General features: G+C 44.7%; 1 long non-coding RNA gene across 1 annotated transcript in view; it reads right to left on the reverse strand.

Annotated features, from left to right (window-relative positions):
• Window positions 1-13,611: 13,611 nt before the first annotated feature.
• LOC118256670 (uncharacterized) overlaps window positions 13,612-19,050 on the reverse strand; it is a 13,482-nt gene continuing 8,043 nt past the window's right edge. The window contains exon 3 of the long non-coding RNA XR_004781282.2: window positions 13,612-14,935. This is a non-coding gene — a long non-coding RNA (uncharacterized LOC118256670). The remainder of the gene's footprint in view (window positions 14,936-19,050) is intronic.

The following is a 19,050-nucleotide window of genomic DNA, read 5'->3' on the forward strand; positions in this document are numbered from 1 at the left end:
CTCTCTGGGCTCCTTCATTCCCAGGCATGCTACCAGCTCTGCTCCTGCTGGGCCACCAGCTCCCCCCACCTGGCTGGCACTTAACGCTGTTCCTGCAGCAACGCAAGGATGAAGCCTCCCCTCTCCAGCAACAATGCAAAATGCCCAGCACTGTGCCATCCTTTGGCTAGCTTCTGCAACAGCCACGTGCCGCGGCTGGGCAGAGTCCTCAGACCTCAGCGTGGCTGCAGGGAGAACACAGACAGCCCTTTCAGGTGGGATTTGCGTGTGTTGTCCCCAAGGAGCTGGGAAGGAAGATGAAGAGCCAACGAGCTGTGCAGCTGCTTTTCATACGACGGCTTTGAAGCCTTTTCCCACCTCTGTGTTGACCACTGCAATCCCACAGGACCAAGCAAGGGAGGTATTTTTGCTGAAAGCTTCTGAGATCTGCTCTTTATTTCTGCAGGAGTTTTGGTCAGTAACTGGAATTCAGGCAAACTCCACCACCCTCCTCCCTGAGGGAGCTTCCACAGACATGGGCTATCAAGGGGAAAGCAGATTTGTGAGGATTTCCAAATATTGTGCACCCAAGAATGGCCTTTGGGCTCCCAAGACAGGTGGGCCACATGCCCTCAGCACACCAGAAATGTCTGGCAAATGCCTGGTGGGAAAAGCCACTCCTCACCAGGCCACCAGTATGACCAGGTCTCTTCCTTTGGTGCCTGTCGCTATCCCTGCAGGGGCCCATGAAGGGCTTGCTCCGCTGCTTGGTGTCAGCAAAAGCCCCTCCAAGAGCCTGCCAGTGGGCATCAGCAAAGGAAGGCTGGCTTTAAATGCCAGACAAGGCATCATTAAGCACCCTCTGCTTGGTGCCACAGAGGAAGGTACCCAAAAGTCTTCGTGCACTCTTGTCCAGTGGCCTAGGGATGTGCTGCTGCCTTGCTAAAGCCTGGCGATGCAGAGATGTGGCAGCTGCTGATGAGTTTGTCCAAACCACAAAGCAGCGCAGAATTTGTATGGCTCAGGCTGGCTTTAAGCTGGGATGAGGTGGGGAAATTTGGTGCGAACAGCAGTGGGCAGAAACTTGGTCCTGAGCTCCTGGCTCTGAACGGAGCCTCAGTCTGGGTGATCCTCCAATAAACAGCACAGCCTCCATCAGTTTGTCTGCACAAACCCTCTCTCCAAAATATGCATTGGTGAAACAGACCCCTTCCCTCTGTCAATGCCATTTTTAAGAGTCCGTGAAAAACTGCCTGGATCAGACTGTCGACAGTCCCAGACAGGATCGCCAGGTGGTTTATCCAAGTCTCTTTCAAGCTTGCAGAAATAGATTTCACAGTGGTGATAGGGCTCTGGTGGTGGAACAAATAATGCAGTGTGATAAGCTTTTTCCAGTCTGCAATGCATCAATTATCCATCTGTAACTGAAGAGCCGGAGCACAGTGACTTCCAAGAAACCAGGGTGGGGAGAGAACAAACACTGTGCCAAAAAAATAGCCGTGGTCAACATTTTTGTCAGGGATGGATATCCTGGTTTGGATTAAACAAGATCTAACCTGAATCTTTGGCTTTCTCTTAATTCACCTTTCTCTCAAGTTTCAAAATATTTAAATTTATTACTTGAGATGTGTTCCTCTGCAATTCTCTATTCCTGCCAGGACTGAGAGTGTAATGGATGAAATGCCACAGGAACAACTGCTCATTACTTTAACTACCCAGCAAAAAATAAGGAATATCTTGTGAGAAATCCTCCTCTGCGTACATCCCCAGATCAAGTTTTTCACATGCAGGAGGTGTGGGTAGTTCAGATAAGGTATGTTATTTTTAGATGGGAAGCTAAGACACAGTTTCAGGCACACTATTACCCAAGACTAATCTTCTGGCCTGGAATGAAAAGCATAAAGACAAAATGCTCTCAGTGTGCCTCAGTATCCATGAGAGGTCAAGAATTGCACATTTGTCCAGGGTATGTAAGCAGAATTGCTTTGGTGACCTGATCTCACATAAATTGTTTTCAAAGGTCCAGATTTATCAGAGTTTCTCAGATTCCCGAGACATATCAAAGACTTTAAGTCTTCAGAGAAGTGTGATATCAAGTGAAAAATGGGGCTTGTATAAGTAATCAAACTCCTCCAGAAGTGCCCTACTTGGGCACCTCCTTGGTGAACTGTGACTGATCTGTGATCTGTTGACTCAGTAAGATCACTGGACTAGTTCTTGACAATTCATATCAGATTATCAATCTTTACTTTGTGCTTGTATTGCGACACTGTAGTTCAAGAGCTGAGCTGTTAGGCAAATGCCAGGAAGGCAGCACCAAAGCTCTGGTTTATATCCTTCTGGTGAGCTCAGCAGAGATCTTCAGGAGAAAAGTCCAAATGCTGGCTTCGTGAACACACTGTGTCCAGGCTCCAAAATGAGAAAACCTCTGCCACCAGACTTGGGATCCAAAGATCACAAAACAGTTTAAATAAATCACATTATGGAAAGGGAAGGGTGTCCGTCACCAACTGATCTTCTGATTTTGTTCCTACCTGCATTTCCTACCAACACTACACACTCTGAATGGGCTGGCTTGCAAGGAGTTAAGAAGCCAGCCCTAGAAAGAGGGAAAAAGTTTGGGCTTATAAGAACAACCCAGGACAGATGCCAAGATAGCATATAAACCCAGCAACTATGGTGTGCTGCAGGACTAGCTCTTTGCTTCTTTTCATCCCCTTGTAAATGGTTTCTGATAAATGCCCAGTCCATGAACATCTCTTTACCCCAGAAGAGTCAGAAAATGGTGCTGCCATGAATTAAGAGGGACATCTGGCACAGCATGAGATAGAATTTGTTAATTTTCATTCACTGCCTGCCTGTTTGGGCTAAAATATATATTTAAAAATATATGCTATAATAATAACAACTGGGAAAGAGCCACATGGACCGGAGAGAAGAGTAACCTCTCGTACAGAACTGGCAGCCCTTGCTGGGTAAAAGCCCAGCCAAGCTGCACCATTTATAACAGAAAAGAATGAGTTTCCTGCAATGCAAAAAAAGCTGTGTTTGTCTTCCTAATTTGGTTTCTAAGTATTCACTTTCATGGAGAGAAGAAAAGAAGATAGTTTGAAAAGGAAATTACATCACTGTGGTGGTTTTTTAATGGCATTTGTGGAAGATTATGGCCTTATACACTTGAGGAATTCCTTTTGCATCTATAGGAAAGGGTGGGGAGTAGCAGACAAACCTTCTTCTATAATGTTCCAAACATTTACAGACCTTCTCTAGACCTGTTACCAACCATGTCCAGGCCTTTAGTCTCAAGACTGTCAGTAATGACTCCCTCTGGTTGAGGTGATGGCTTTTGCAAGACTTCTAGGAGTTTGTCCAGTTTTTAGAAGCCCCAGCTGTTACCAAATATTCCCCCGCTTATGACATCCCCTAGGCCGATTTGGAGTGATTGAAGTGGAAATAAAAGCCCAAAACTATGAAAGGCTGTCTGTATCTGTGGCAAGCTAGACCTAAATACTTTTTTGGCTGGACACCTCAGTTCTCTAGCAGTGCCATAGTTCTCCTCTGTCTGCTTCAGGTGTCTGTTTTAATTGAATTTTTCACTGTATTAAAGAGAGTAGTATGCCAGCTCCTGGGCTATTTGCTGTACTCTGCCTCCATGTCTGACACGTGAATATCCACACATAGTCTTCTCTAAGTGCTCTTTACATAAGGTAGGCAGTTTACATCTCATAGCAAATGCTACATATTGTCCAGGTGTTTGTAATTAGGGACCCAAATTACTGGGGCATCAAAATAAGGACCTGAAAACTTATTTATGGCTATGTATCAAGGCTGTGATCTTGTAACCTGCCAAATACATCAAAATAGTCTCTGCAGAAGATAGCGATGATAGGAATAGGTGCTGTACAGAGCTGAAGGTGCTTCTGAGAGTCATGATAACTTCTGAGTGTTATAAAATATTTTGGTGTTAGCCAGGGGATGTAGGGGTTGTCCTTCAACTCTGGGGTAGTCCCTTCTTCTGCTAGCATGGGGAGGTCAGGTGCAGTAAGGCTGTGAGTGTGTCCAGCCTGTGGTGTGCTGCCCTGGAGGGAACAGCAAGCATCATGTGAGCTGATTTCCATGAGCACAGCCGAGCACATTTACAAAATGAATAGTATGTTCTGTCACAGTGTAAATCAAATACAGACTGCAGTCCAGCAAACAGTGTAAAAGTAATCTGAAAAGCAATGTTACCTAAGGTTTTTGCCCTTTACGCCTGCAAGTGTGGTATGATTTCCCCAAATTCTTTCTGCTGGCAGCACTGTTTTAGGTCCTACCACTTTCTTGGTAAGGCTGATGGGATATTCCATAAACAGTTTAGAACAGCCTTTTTGGCAGTGGTCTGGGTGCTGACAGTGATGTTTCCATCTGAGATGGATGTAGGATTGTACAATCACAGATAATTCCTTCACAGAGAAGTTCTGGTTCTCCCTGAACTTTCCTAGTTGCAGCTTCAGGAAAGCTGTAAACTCCCTTCAGCTGGGCAACTTCTTGTACAATTTATTGTACAATTTATTCTCTTCCCTCTTTCCGTGTCTTGCTCATTGCTTCTAACAAGGGTTAGTTGTTTCTCAAGTCTACAGTGACGTGATCTGTGCAATGTCAGTTAATCCTCTAATTGCTCTGTACCTCGATACTCAGGACAGCAGGATCCTTACTTTGCTCTTACAATGTACTGATCATGCAGGATTTTTTTCAAAAAATAGGATAGCCAAAAAGCTTATTTTTCTGTAGCATAAAAATAAAAGTCGCTCCAGTGACTGAGGACATTGTTTGAAATGATTCCTCTCCTCAAATAAGGTGTAAACCACACATGAACAAGAGGCAGGTCAGTGAAAGACTGCCAAAGCTGTCCCAATTGCCTGTTGCAGGTGACACTGACCCTGCCAAAGGTACAGATTCAAGTACACATCCCAAAGTTTTATTTTTAAAGCCCTTCTCCAAAGAAAAAATGTAATTAAAAAATATTTGACTCATTTAAGAAGTGAATGGATTGAGCTGATATCTTCGCTATCATCTTGTGCCAGAATGTTCACTTCCAAAAACACTTTCCCTATCAATCTGTAATTAATTTGTTATGACCACCCACAGTACTGCTATGTCTACTTACTTTGTTAGAATCATGTTATGGAAAGATATTGCTTTCCGTTTTTAATATGCTTTCTGGAAAGAAAACATTTCTTTCTACAAGCCTTACTGTGGAAAACCAGACAGAGATAAAAATTGTTTCCTGAACCATTTACCCTTAAGGTATATAAATTAATCTGCTTTCTTATTGACTCACTATTGTTTCTATTTAGTAGAGAAAAATGTCTTTAATAAATATTTTTAGAGGAGTCAATCATCTTGGCACCTTTTGCAATTTAAAGGTGACAAGTGCAGGAAGGATATCATAGAATCACATAATGCTTTGAGTTTGAAGGGACCTTAAATCCAGTTCCAACCCCTCTGCCATCTGCAGGGACATTTCCCACCAGACCAGGTTGCCCAAAGCCCCATCCAGACTGGTCTTGAGCTCTTCCATAGGAGAAGTGCTCCAGCCCTCTGAGCATCCTCGCGGTCTCTGGATCTGCTCCAACAGCTCCATGTCCTTCTTGTGCTGGGGACCCCGGAGCTGGGTGCAAGGCTCCAGGTGGGGTCTCATGAAAACAGAGCAGAGGGGGACAATCCCCTCCCTCCCCCTGCTGGCCACGCTGCTTCTGATGCAGCCCAGGACATGGTTGGCTTTCTGGGCTGCAAGGGCACATTGCTGACTCATGCTGATCTCATCAACCACCACCTCCAGCCCCTTCTCCTCAGGGCTGCTCTCGTTCAGTTCTCCTCCCAGCCTGTGTTTGTGCTTGGGATAGCCCTGACCCAGATGCAGGGCCTTGCCCTTGGCCTTGTTGAACCTCATGAGGTTTGCACAGGCCCACCTCTCAAGCCTGCCCAGGTCCCTCTGGATGGCATCCCTTCCCTCCAGTGAGTCAACTGCACCATACAGCTTGGTGTCATTGTCAAAATTGCTGACGGTGCACTCAGTTCCACTGTCCATGTCACCCAGAAAGATAATAAACAGGTCTGATCCCAGTGCTGACCCCTGAGGAACATCACTCATTGTTGATCTCCACTTGGACATTTTGCTGTTGACCATAGCTCTTTGAGTGCAATCATCCAGACAGTTCCTTACCGGTGATCCATCCATCAAATCCATGTCTCTTCAATTTAGAGACAAGGAGATCATGGGGGACAGCATCAAATGCTTTCCACAAGTCCAGGTAGAAGACATCAGTTGTTCTTCCCCTATCCACCAATGCTGTAAACCTATTGTAGAAGGCCACCAGATGTGTCAGGCACAATCTGCCCTTAGTGAAGCCGTGTTAGCTGTCACTAATCACCTCCTTATTTTCCATGTGCCTTGGAATAGTTTCCAGTAGGATCTGCTCTATTACCTTGCCGGGCACAGATGTGAGACTGACTGGCCAATGGCAGTCTTCCATTTTCCCTTTTTAAAAATGGGAGTTGTGTTTCCCCTCATCCCATCAGTGGGAAGTTCACTGGCCTGCCATGACTTCTCAAATATGATGGATAGTGGCTTATCAGCTTCACCAACCAGTTCCCTCAGGACCCCCACATACATCTCATCAGGTCCAATGGATCTGTGCACCTTCAGGTTCCTTAGCTGGTCTTGAACCTGGTTTTCTCCAACAGTGGGAGGTTCTTCATTCTCCCAGTCCCTGCCTTTGCCTTCTGGGGCTTAAGCTATGGGGTATGCGTAATTTTTTTCTTGTATAGATTCATTTAACCAACATGGGCCTTGGAGAGAAATAAAGAGACATTATTCCTGCAACACATCTTTAGAAATGCCTCAAAAACCTCAAGACACAGAAGCTGCTAAAGCAGACATTAAATTTACTGATCTAACTTTAATGTTCCTCATTGGTTCATAAGAAAAACAGATGGGATGCTGGATTATGGCCAAAAGATCTTCTGCAGTGGGACACTTTGGCTCAACAAGTCTCACCCCGTGTCTGTAACTTCTATTAACTTCATCAGTAATGTCGGATTCAGTTTCTGGCAGGAAAGAAACCTGAGTATTGTTAAGAAAGGCTCTGCCATGGGACTGTTAGCCAGCTTCTAAGCAAAGAAACTCCCAACACAGTAGGCAGCAAAGCCCAGCCTCTACCTTTAGGCTGAGCTGTATGGATGGTATGTGGGCAAAGCGACACCATCGTTGTGGTCAGTGCCTGTGGCCAACTGTAGGCATAGGTAAAGTAGGCTGCCACCAAAAGCAGCCTGAAGGATGGAAATGGCATCTCAGAGATAAGCCAGAAAGAGAAACTGGGGCCAAGGCAGAGGGCTGCCCTCCCTCAGGCGGCCATGCCAGGGAGGGGAGGCAGGGAAGGAGGTAGGCCTCAGAGATGTGGGGACATGCCGGGCAAAAACAGAGCCCAGGTGTGAGGCAGATGGCAGGACTCAAGACATGGCAGGAGGATGGACTGGACAGGGCCACCTCACACAGCCTAGGCAGTGCTCCTGGACTGGAGGGCCTTCATCTTCCCCCTTCTCCCCAGAGCAGCAGCTTTACCTCCTCTTGGAGACTTTGTTTCCCCCATCTGCTGATAAAACTGATCCAGGACACTAGCCACATGCACTCCTTTTAATATATTTTTTTTTCCAGAGAAAAACTGCGCTTCTCAGGGTGCCTTTGGAAAGGAAACTGTGTCCTTTCAAGTAACTTCTGCAAGTCCTCAGGTTGATATCTTTACCATGTGCTCCAGCTGATGGGATTTTCTGCCATTAGTCCTCACCCTGTTTTCCCCCTGAAACATACCACATTGCACAGATTAGCAGTGTCCTGGGCAACAGGTGAGCACATGCTTTCCTGAAAACCAAGAAAAACCAATCCCCACCAGCAGAAGTGTGCCAGGAGGTTAAGCCAACAGGGCAAGGATGAGCAGCAGAGACAGGAGATAAAGGTGTTCACCTAGTTTGGTGGGTGAGAAGTGTTTCTGCAATTCAGAAATGCAGATTTACCAGCACAGTGAAGTGTATATGTCTGGAACTGGAGGGGGTTTAAAATGACCTGCTGAAGCTTTACATCTAGCAGACAACAAACAGTTTGCTAGACTCAAACAGAGGTTGCGTAATTGTCCCAGCACCCTCTAACACAGCAACCAACACTGAGAGGGACTTACCTGCCTCCTTTCAGGCAGTGAACCCAAGCAGAGGCCCCGAGTCTGCACAATATCAGTCAGAGGCTGCCCATCACATATCTGAATGTCCTCTATAAGATACTCCTCTGCCTGCTGTGGTCCGGGGTCTTGCTGTAGCTTCATTTCTGCATCCAAACTGAGGTTCATGTTGTGCAGGAACCTGCAGTGCAACATGGGGTCCTGCTAACATGGGCAGCAGAAAGAGCAAAAGTTTGCTTTCAGGTGGGGTGAAAACCCTGAAAGGACAATAATTTCTAGTGGTCTGGCTTTCCTTCACTCTGAAAGCAAACAGGACCCCAATGTGCTATGCATGCAATGAGCAGAGCAGCAGGAGCTGCCACGAGGTCGGTGCTCCAGAGCGCTGTGCAGTGCAGACCCCCTAAGGTGCAGTGGGGGAATGAAGGGCGAACCAGAGGAAGGGAAATTCACATCAAAATTATTTGTATTTGGTGTAAACTCCATCATCAGAGAGACGGGCCATGACAGGAGACAGCTCAACACATCTCCAAACTCAGAGCGCGTGGCATGTGGGCAGCTTGCTGACAAAGGAGGTGGATTCTGCCAAATGAGACCATGCATCCCTTTTAAACTGGAACTGGACCCGGTGTCAGACACGGCGATTGGATCTGTATGAGGACTGTGGCCAGGTAGCGGTCAGCCACATCCATCAGCGGGAGAATGCTGCTGGCGAGCACTGCAGACAGCTGTGGGGCAGCTGCTGTCCCTGTGCTGGTTCTGCTTGGAGTCGCAGGGGTGGGATAAGGGTGAGTTACCAACCACATTCTTCCGTGCTAACTGAAAAGAATGACCTGGCCACAGCAAAAGGTACAAAACCATAAGCTTCTTCCTGAGAGTAGGAAGGGCAGGGGGAGAAAAGAAATATTGAAGTAACTGAACCTAATTTTGATTGTATGGGAACAGAGTGTTGCTTCTTTACAAACCACCTTATACTGTGGAAATACCTTCCAAATGTCAGACTGCATGTGTTCAAAGAAAGGAGTTCAGTGAAGGAATACATTTACCTACCAAATAACTCCCATTCCAACCTGGAGGGCAGAAAACTGGCATTCAGATTCAGAGATGTTAATCGAACCCTCCAATTCATACCACACCCATAGGATCTACCTACTCAGTAGCCTGTACATGTAGTAAGAGCAGTTCTTGTGGTATATCCATTCATCCATCCACACACCCAACCACCCATGGCTTTAATAACCTTACTTCAGAAATCCATTCTGAAAGCTGTAGGCAAGGTATCTCGCTCGTGGTTCTCATGGACTTAGTTCAGGAATTTTGTCTCTTCTTCGTGTATTTAACAGAAGAACAGAATTGCATTCAGAACAGTGTAGTTTTATACGATTCCCTCTACTGCTCTGTGCTACAGCTCACTGCCATCTTTGTGGCATCCAAACAGTCTTTGAAAGTTTACACACCGTTGCTGGCATTTGCATGGGTCTGAGCCTTGGTGTGCAATAGGGCTGGAAAAATCACTGCAAGACTTACTTGCGTTTTGTTTTTTTTTTTTTTACTGTTACAAGCCACAAGATCTTGGTTTAATGCAAGTTCACAGACCTGAACACTGAGTTCGTGTCAAAACTTGATTAACTTATTCATGATTTTATGATAAAAACTTGCAAAGCTAAAGCAGACTAAAGTGCTTAGTCTCTCTCTCATACACACAGACCTCAGGGACTTTGGATAAGAGCAATGTAAATGCCTTTTGAGAAAAAAAGAGAACCCCACTCAGCAAAGTTAGCTTTACTCAGCTTTTTTTTTTTTTTTGAAGATCCATGCTTGCAAAACATATCTGGCAAATATATTAACTGAAGTCTCTAAAGTACTATACAAATCCCTGCCACTCAGAGGTAGCATCAAATTTTCTGGTCCCAAAATGAAAGTCCTTAAACCTGTGTTTTCATCTCCCTCAACTCAGCAAAGCCTTTGTGCTGCTCTCTTGGTCTGGCTTAGCATCAGCAGCACTGCAAACTGACATTTGCTCCAGTGGTGACCTTTTTGACTTGACGACCAGTCAAACAATGGAAAGTGTATCCACATGACAGCCCCGAGGTAATGCCTTGTCCGTCCAATGTCCTACAAGAGACTGCTTTGTAACTTACACTGTGATGTGGAAAGCTAGAAGGCAATTGATTCAGAGAGGGAAAGTTAAAGTTTAGAAAATGCAGTAGTGTTGAATAGAAATATCTAGTCTAGACAATCAGAAACATACAGAAGCCTGCATGAAAATAGCAGGAAAGATAAACGAGTAGCTTGAAATTCTCCTTTGCATGGGAGATTTCCTTAGCGTCAGAATTACTGGGGCTTTACTTGCCAGCCCTGTTGTGTTTTGACTGCCCGGAAAAAAAAAGGCCTTCTCTGGGAAATCCAAGGTACAAACTTGCTGTGCACTTTTTATCTAAATTACCCAGACAAGGTATTCCCACTTATACCAATACATTTCAAAGCAATATCTACAATTACTCTGGATATACACTCAGGCAACCAACTTACTCTGCTCTCGTTCTTGTGAAATTTGCAATGATTTTATCCTCCCATATATACTACATGGTACAACGTAATGAGTATTACCAGCCTTGAGCAATCACCTTGGAATTTTACACCATGAATATGTTGCTCTGCACCCTAGCACCCTTACTGATGCTTGTGTGCAAAACCATCTGCATTTAAAATTGTGAGAAATATTAGTAAGGCTTGCAAGACTATAAATGTTTTTGTTTTTAATTTAAAGTTGATGTTTATCAGAGTGTTTGATTTAAAAGGCATTAACAGAGCTCATCACATACATGCACAAAAACTGAGCTAAAACGAAGAGTTAAATCTATAGTAGTCGGTCTGTAATGCCAGTGAATAGGCTTATTTCTCTAGCTCTCAATGGAACAGAAACAGCACCATCTGTTGCTCTCCATGCTGTCAATCACAGCAGCTTTTTCTCTGTCCAGAAGGTGATTACAAGAACTGAATCATATGCAACAGAAATTAAACGAGGAGGAAAATGTTTATTTTCAAGGTATGCTTGGACGGGAATAATTTAACCCGATCCACTGGATGTGTAGGGATGAATCACAGCTGCTTTTTCATTTTACAAAAACAATGAACAATCAATGAGATTAAAAAAAAATGGTAAAAGCAGTTTCATTTTTCTCCAGAAGGCTTGCAATGTAGGAATGACCCCCATAAAGTTATAACCACTAGGGATGGAAAATATTTTCTTGGTCTAGCCTGATCCCTAAATGTCAGCTTGAGTATACGTCTCGTGGAACATCTTATCCAAATAACACCATCCATTATTTGGCAAGTTGAGACAAGACATTTCTCCAGACTGCTTTCCTGACACTTTCTCCCAGAAGGGTTAGATGACACTGCTGAAAACCCTGCTGCCAGCTGGAAGCTGTTTTAGAGTCGGGCTCTCATGTTGCCGGGGCTGAACCCTGATAGCAATGGTGGAAAATTTCTCTCCACTTTTCTCGGTGCAGTGTGAGCCAATACATGAAAAAACATCTGGGATAAGCACAGACATGGGAAAACCATGGCAGAAATTTTAACAGGATGCTCTTGGGCTGTTGCACTTGTGCCATTCCCCATTTCACAGTTCCTTCTTGGAGGTGAAGATCCTTCTCCACAGTTTAGCAGACAAATGCTGCTGTTTGTCTAGGTTTTGCATCTATCTCAGTTGTGAGATCCTACTCTGGGAACTCCAGATGGTGTGGATGGTATAGGAGCCCAGGTGAGCTTGGCAATCTCTGCCCTCTTAAATAACCAGACTTGGGAGAGAGGACTTTCTATTTCAGCTGATCTGCTGTAAAGAGGGTCTTATAGTCTAAGTTATTAAGAAAAACATATGGCAGTTATAATCTTCAGTTTTGACTGTTATTTGCATGGCAAGGAAGGCGCTTTTTTTGTCCACATATTGCATGGCGTATTTGCATGGGGCCTGCAGCAATGCTCAGGAGCTCACTCGGGGCAAAAGCGCCGCTCAGCCCTGTGCTCCCCAGGTACACAGCCCTAGCATCCTTTGACATGAAAAATCCATGAAGTCTCCAGAGCCCTCTCGCAGACCAGAGGAGAGCACCCCACAACTGCAGCCCTCACCTATTCTCTTCCACAGGCCTAGAGCCAATAATTTTCTTCCTGTGAATTTTGAAAATGAAGTGAGAAAAACAAATGACTTTGTTTGGAGTGATCAAAGGAGAGTGCTGAAAGACTCAGCAGGGGCTGGCAGCTGCTGTTCTCCTTCACTTCAAAGTTGAGTTTGGAAAATTGGACATTGGAGTTATGGTCAAGATACCTTAAGGGTGGCTGATGGAAAATGAGACTTTTTCCCCTCCTCTTTCCCCACAGTCAGGTGTTTGGTTTCCTTACATAAAATACCAAACTAAAACTGACATTTGTTTCACATCAAGTCCCAGTTTTGACTTCAAATTTTAACATGTGCAGAAAATAATAATAATAATAGTAATAATAATAATAATAATAATAAAGTGGTTTTCTTTTCACTTTTGTGGAATAGCTTCTCCTCTTATCCCATGGAAAAAAATGGGGAGATATTAAAAAAAAAAGGGGGGGGGGGAAACAGAGTTTTAAAAGGCAGAAACAGAGTAAACTAAAGAGTGAAGTGAAACTAAAAGTCACTTTTTTTGCACTTTAGCTGTTTTTCAGAACAACACTAGCCTGTACTTTTCACGCCGAGGTTTTTGTCAAAAATCAAAGCTGCTTCCAAAAAGGTTTCAACATTAATTACATTACAGACTTTGATGGAAAAATATTTGGCCAAAATGTTTGAAGAGCCCTTCCCATGCAGACAGAACACATGGGGATGGCTGAAATTGGTAATAAGCATTCAAAATGTCATGTAATACTTGCTAATCACAGGATGCCCAGGTTAGCATGAGAAGTTTGATGTGGATATACTTCATGTTTTTAGCCACTTGCCTTAAACTTAATGTTGAAAGTTGAGGAATTTATCAGCTCCTCCAACTATGCTCTCATTCCCTTAACTGACTTGTCAGCTCACAATTTAATTTCTGCAGAAAAGCCAGATGCAGCTGGCTCTCCTTCATTTACACTGGCCACTGCAGCACAAGGCACAACCATAGCAGAATATCACCCTCCTAACTTATCCCCATCTAGGTTAGGGAAGCAACTGCTGCTAGAAGAAGAAATAAGATATCAGTGCACTCCAGCCAAAAGTGTATAGTCTGGGTGCGATGGTGCTTCCTCTATCAAATCTGGAAAACTGAAGAAAGTAGATACATATGTCAGTGCTTGGCTTTTGTCTATTCTGTTTATTGTTGCCAGATAGAACAAAGGGAATAGCTCAGAGAAAGCATACCTCCCAACTCCCCCACCCCCAAAAAAAAAAAAAAAGGTACAGAGAAACATTTTTATCTCTAGTGGTGTGGCATCAGCTCCACAGTATGGGACGAACATCTAAAGATGATCTGTCATGTCAGGAAACAACAGAAAAAAGGCAAAATTGAAAGCTGAAAAAGCGAACTGAACTGAGACTGACCCACAGAAAGGGTCACCAGACTAGAGGCAGTGAAGAGCACATGAAGCTCTGTACAGCAGTCCTGGGTCCAACAAGGTAGTGTAGAAACCAGAATAATTTCTCACCAGCAAGCCAGCAAGGCCGAATCTTACATGCTGAATAAAGCAGAGATCCCATCGCTGCTGGGGAGAGCATTTCTGAGTGTGTATGCTGGCAAAGGCACAAAGGAAATATGTGCCTAGGAAGCAGAAAAACAAAAAGGAAAAAAAAAAAAAAAAAGCTTGGGTGCAACACTGCTGTCACACAGGTGCCTTTCAGCTTTGGGTTTCTGGGACCGCGTGATACTGTACAACCACCCCCCTGAGAAAAAGTCATTTAAACTAGCTGTGGTAACAGCTGAACCCATCCTTGTTTCTGCCTGAACACAGAAACTTCAAGAGAGGCCGCAGGATGGTCTCAACCCTGCCATCCTGCCACAGGATGGCACAGCCAAGGTTTGCTGGCAGGCATGGCACACCTCAGGGTCCTGCTCCTGTTTACTCAGGGTCTTCCAAGCTAAGGGCGAGGAGTGGGAGAAAGAATGGTTTGAAGGAAGCTTCCAACCCTGTCTCTTTGGCTTCTTTCTTTGGACACTTTTTGCAGTTTGGCTGGTGGTGTTCATACGAGCCTTCCCTCCACCTTGCACTTTCCCCATCCCTGTGAAAAATGTTGGTCAGTTCCCAAAGAAGACATATCTTTTTCAGTATAACCCTCAAAGTGAAGAAACAGAGGTAGATGGCAAGTTTTTTGATTGTTTGTAGCTGTCAGGATGCTCATATCAAAATTGTCAAACGTTTCCAAGTCTTTTCCTCGACTTCATGAGCCAACATCTTTCCCTCTCCAGCCACTCAGCATTGTTCACCTCTGCTCAGGATTTCAGTATCACTGTGGGAAAAGAAAACTGCAGCCTGGCTTGGAGCAGTCCCACAGAGATCAACCACATCTGCGGGTAGCCCTGAGCCAGCTTTTCCTTTTGTTGGCAAGGGCAGCTCCAACTGTCCTGCCCAAATGTGATCACCTCAGGCTCCAGCACAATCACAGAAGCAGGATTTCTTAAAACATCCAGGATGGTTGCTGATAGAGAGACATCCTCCATGCTAGTCCAAGAACAATCCTTTCAGTACTTAAATTCTGATGCATTTTTTTCATGTGTGTCCAGGGCTAACATGTTGCTTATGACCTGAAAAGAAATACAAAAGTAATCCCACAAAGCATTAGCAATGCAGACTTAAGAGGAAAAAATCTATTATTGATTTTCAGTTAAAGTGTTTTCTTGTACTCTGTTTTCCAAGGCACTGGCTATTGAGTTTCTTACAAGCACATTCTGTGTCCTAGGGTGACGAGACCTACAGTTTGATACCAGTGTCAAAGGTCTTCATGCAAACAAACAAACAAAAAGGCAATAATGTTCAAACTGATGGCACCACAGTGCCTGAAGTAGGTTATGGAGGAAATGGGAACAAAATCTGTCTGAAAGGGGAGATCTCTGTAGTTTCACGTCTGCTATACTTCCGGTCCTTTGGCTTCATATCCTTTCTGTGCTGCAGCATTCTTTTATCCATGCTCCTGGGGGGAAGATTAATTGCTAAGAAGGGCTGTCCTTCCCCTTGGATGTCCCCCTGTGGATGATACAAAGGAACCTCCCCTACAGCTTTCACACACAGTCACGCAGAAAACCAATGTCTGAAGATTTTGTCAAAACAGTCCTGAGAAATTTGGATAGTGTTGAAAACCAGCTGTTTTTCAAGTTAACTGGTATCAGTTGAGTGAATTAATTAGTATGGTGTATTAAATAAACCATCTCCCTACCTGCAGTAGTCTGGGCAGTGCAAAACAGCACAGTGGGTACCTCCATCCTGCTAGTTCAAACGCACCTTCATGCCCCTGCAAGACCCATTTCCACTATCAGCACTCAAACTCACAGCAGCTGCCCAGCTCCCCTTTTCCAGGCAGTGCACTGGGCTCTCACATGCTGACACCAAAACTCCCAGCTCCCTCCTCCTGATGTCTTCTGCACCCATTTCTGCTCTTGCCAGAAGAGGAGAGCTCAGAAGGAGGGGTAAGCCCATGGTCCAGCTCTGTGAAGGTGTATTCTAAACATCTTAGTGCCATGGTCAAGAAATTCACAGTACAGCATAGCAGACTTCGATGCTAACTTCAAAGTGCAATATAGGCAGGGAGTGGGATTCACATGGCAGGCTGTGAGCAGCACCAGGGTCTATACTGTACATCATGCACAAACTCTTTTTGCTTATACATACATCCCAGCTTTTTAGATGAAGTGGTTACCTCTGGGCTCATCTCTGGGCTTCCATGTTGAGTACATAGCCCCTCACAGCTGTCAAGAGAAGCTGGCGTGCATGAACCCAGTATAAGCAAGAACAGATGTGCCTTCTCAGTAGGACTGAACTAATAACTTCAGGACATGTCTAACATTAACATTACCACAGATGCACCCACCTGAACAGAGGAGCAGTGGGGTGGCAAGCTTGCCAGCTGTAAATGTCCTCATTTATTGTTACTAATTGCAAGCCTAATTGCAGCTCCCTCACAATTAGGAGTCCCAGTGCACCGGCTGATGACCTGACAAACAGGGTCTAAGAAAGACCCACAGCTGCAAGGATAAATTTTTCTTTTAGAAAATCACAATTGTTCATACCTTCACCTCTGCTACAAACCCTCCCACTCTCTGTGTCTCTCATGATCCCACTGTACACCCTGCTCTGCCCAACCTCAGCTCAGCCTGCTGCCTCCATGTGAGTAAATGCATTTGTGCTGTCTGCTCTGTGGTGGTTATCCACATGCTGCCTCCCACCCAATGGGACAGGCGAGGTGGCTTGAAATAGGGAGAAATCCTGACAGCTGGAGGAAGTATTTCTCCTACATGTTTTCCCATCTTTGTAGTGGACAGAGGGGACTGTGCTGATGTGTCTGCCTGTGTTGAAGAAGAGGTGTCTGCACCACTCCCCAGCCTGGGTGAAGCCACAGGGAAGCCCCAAGCTGCTGTAGCTGGTACTGAACACAGTGCTCAGCCTGGGTCCTTACAGTTTGGAACTCGCTCCTGCAGCATAAATGAAAACAGAGCAACTACTTCACGTGGCTGAGCTGTGTGTTGTGAAAGGCTTCTGCTGGCAGAGAGGAGCACTGGGAGCATGCCCATGTGGGAAGAGCAAGCCTTGGGGGAGTAGGCCACAAGGCTGGTTTAGCCAGAGCTTTACATGGCCCGGATTAGCAAAACTTACTTCTGGAGTATCAAGCAAGTGAAGTAAGTAGTATGGTGTATAGAGTGAAGTATAATTTATACAAGGATTATAGTTCTGTTACGAAAATGACCGTGATGGAAGACAAGGTTTATTCTTGCCTAAATTAAAGTGGCTACTTTGCAGGTTCAACAGGAAATGGATTGACCTCAGCAGTGCTTATTCATGTGCCTTAAAGCTTCCAGAAAAATAAATATGATTTTTGTTTAAATGAAGGTATGTTCATCAGGCACCGCATACACACAGATGTACGCGGCAAGGAGCAAGCATCTCGGCAGACAGTGAGACACACTGTTCCCAAAAAGCCATGTCAGAGCTCCGAGGCACAGGGCCAGAAATTCCAGTGTGCGGTAGGATAGACAAGGAAACACAAGAAGAGGCTGGGGGGGATCTGGGGAAGGAGCCGTGTCTCCAGGGAATATGTGGGAGTTCATGTAGCAGAGGAGTCTATTGTGTAGATAAGTATGCAGACAATTTCCAAATGCATGATGTTCACTTGATGAATTATAACAGATTCCTTGGAGTTACGCCAGGCTATGTATAAATAATATATATTTCTGATGAGATGAGAAATGCAGACAAGGACAGAGGAGGTTAGAGCTGCCACTTTGAAACGTGTTGACAGTCAGGAATTTGGAGCCATCCATTAAGAGGGCTTTTCTGGATATTCCAGTTGGGTCTTGGAACAGACTCATGTTACAAAAATATTGTAAAATAATGTGCTGTTCATACACAATAATGTTGTATAATACTCCCTTGCTGTTTCTCCCTTGCTGTTTCTCCCTTGCTGTGGTAAGGATTGTGATATAACAACTCCCTAGATCAGAGATATGTAGATAGGACATACAACTATTGCATTAATACAAAGTTACATTAGTTTAGAAACATTCTCCTGTAGTTGATTTACACATCACAAGACGCAGTGTTCAAGACAAGGGTCATAACAAAATGGCAAGAATGCAGCACAAGCTTAATTTCGAATGAGGGTTATAAAGGAGCTTTTGTGCCCTGGAATTTTGATATTTCAAAGTTTGTTCACAGAGATCTACTAAATCTAACGACAGTGAATCATAAGACCTCCCTAATTGGGAGAGATGGAGCCAAGACTGGACATTTGCATCCAAGTTCAAAATAATAGAATCAAATCCATGCAAGCATGGAGCATGTAGTGTCCTTCATACAGGTTAGCAGCTAGCAGAAGACATCATTCTACACACCACAGCTGAACTGTATACTCAGTGCACATATGTATCTTACCTTACAGGTTATTAACCTATGAATTAATCTTTTGGTTAATAGTATGGGCTCCAGAAAAGACATGTGGAGAAGCTCCTTGTCTGGAGCTTAGTGTAAGCCAAAGAGAACCACCCACAGCTCTCACACATAACTGCAAGTCATCCACCCAAGCTCCACATCCCTGACCAAGGATTTGAGGCAGCTCAGCTGGATATTGCTGAAGGCAGACAGGTTCAGAAAGAAACATGATGACCTTCAGTTATGCTCCCCCCCACTTATTTCCTTTCAAAGGCTGAGCAAATTTCACCCCCGTGGGACAAAATTATGCTGTGACAGATGTGAACAGGCTGATGGCAGATTGTTATTTCAGGTGATGGGAGTGCACACACTGGTTAATGCTATCTGTAATGTATGTATTGATCCTGGAAATGTGGGACCAGATGAGTCCCATACCCTCCTGTTGCCATGGAGATTCCTTCTGGGAAATAGGCATTTATTTCTTCTTCTTGAATCAGTCACATTGCTGCCTGCAATTAAGATGATTAGTGATATGTAGGCCCTTGTTTCCGTTAAGAGGAAAAAGCTGACCACACAATCCAGCTATCTTTCCAGTACACTACAGTTTATTAACATGGAATACCCTCAGTCCTGTGGCCCTGAAAACAAGTTGAACAAGCAGAAAGAGAAAGAGTCTTGACTGTCTCAGCCCTGCGCAAAGGCAGGGGCATTTAATGGCCCCCTTGGTTCAAACTGAAGAGGTGCAGACCAGTGCCACAGCTCCTCCCCAGCAGAGCAGCGT

Source organism: Cygnus atratus, chromosome Z (assembly GCF_013377495.2).
Source record: "Cygnus atratus isolate AKBS03 ecotype Queensland, Australia chromosome Z, CAtr_DNAZoo_HiC_assembly, whole genome shotgun sequence".
NCBI lineage: Eukaryota > Metazoa > Chordata > Aves > Anseriformes > Anatidae > Cygnus > Cygnus atratus.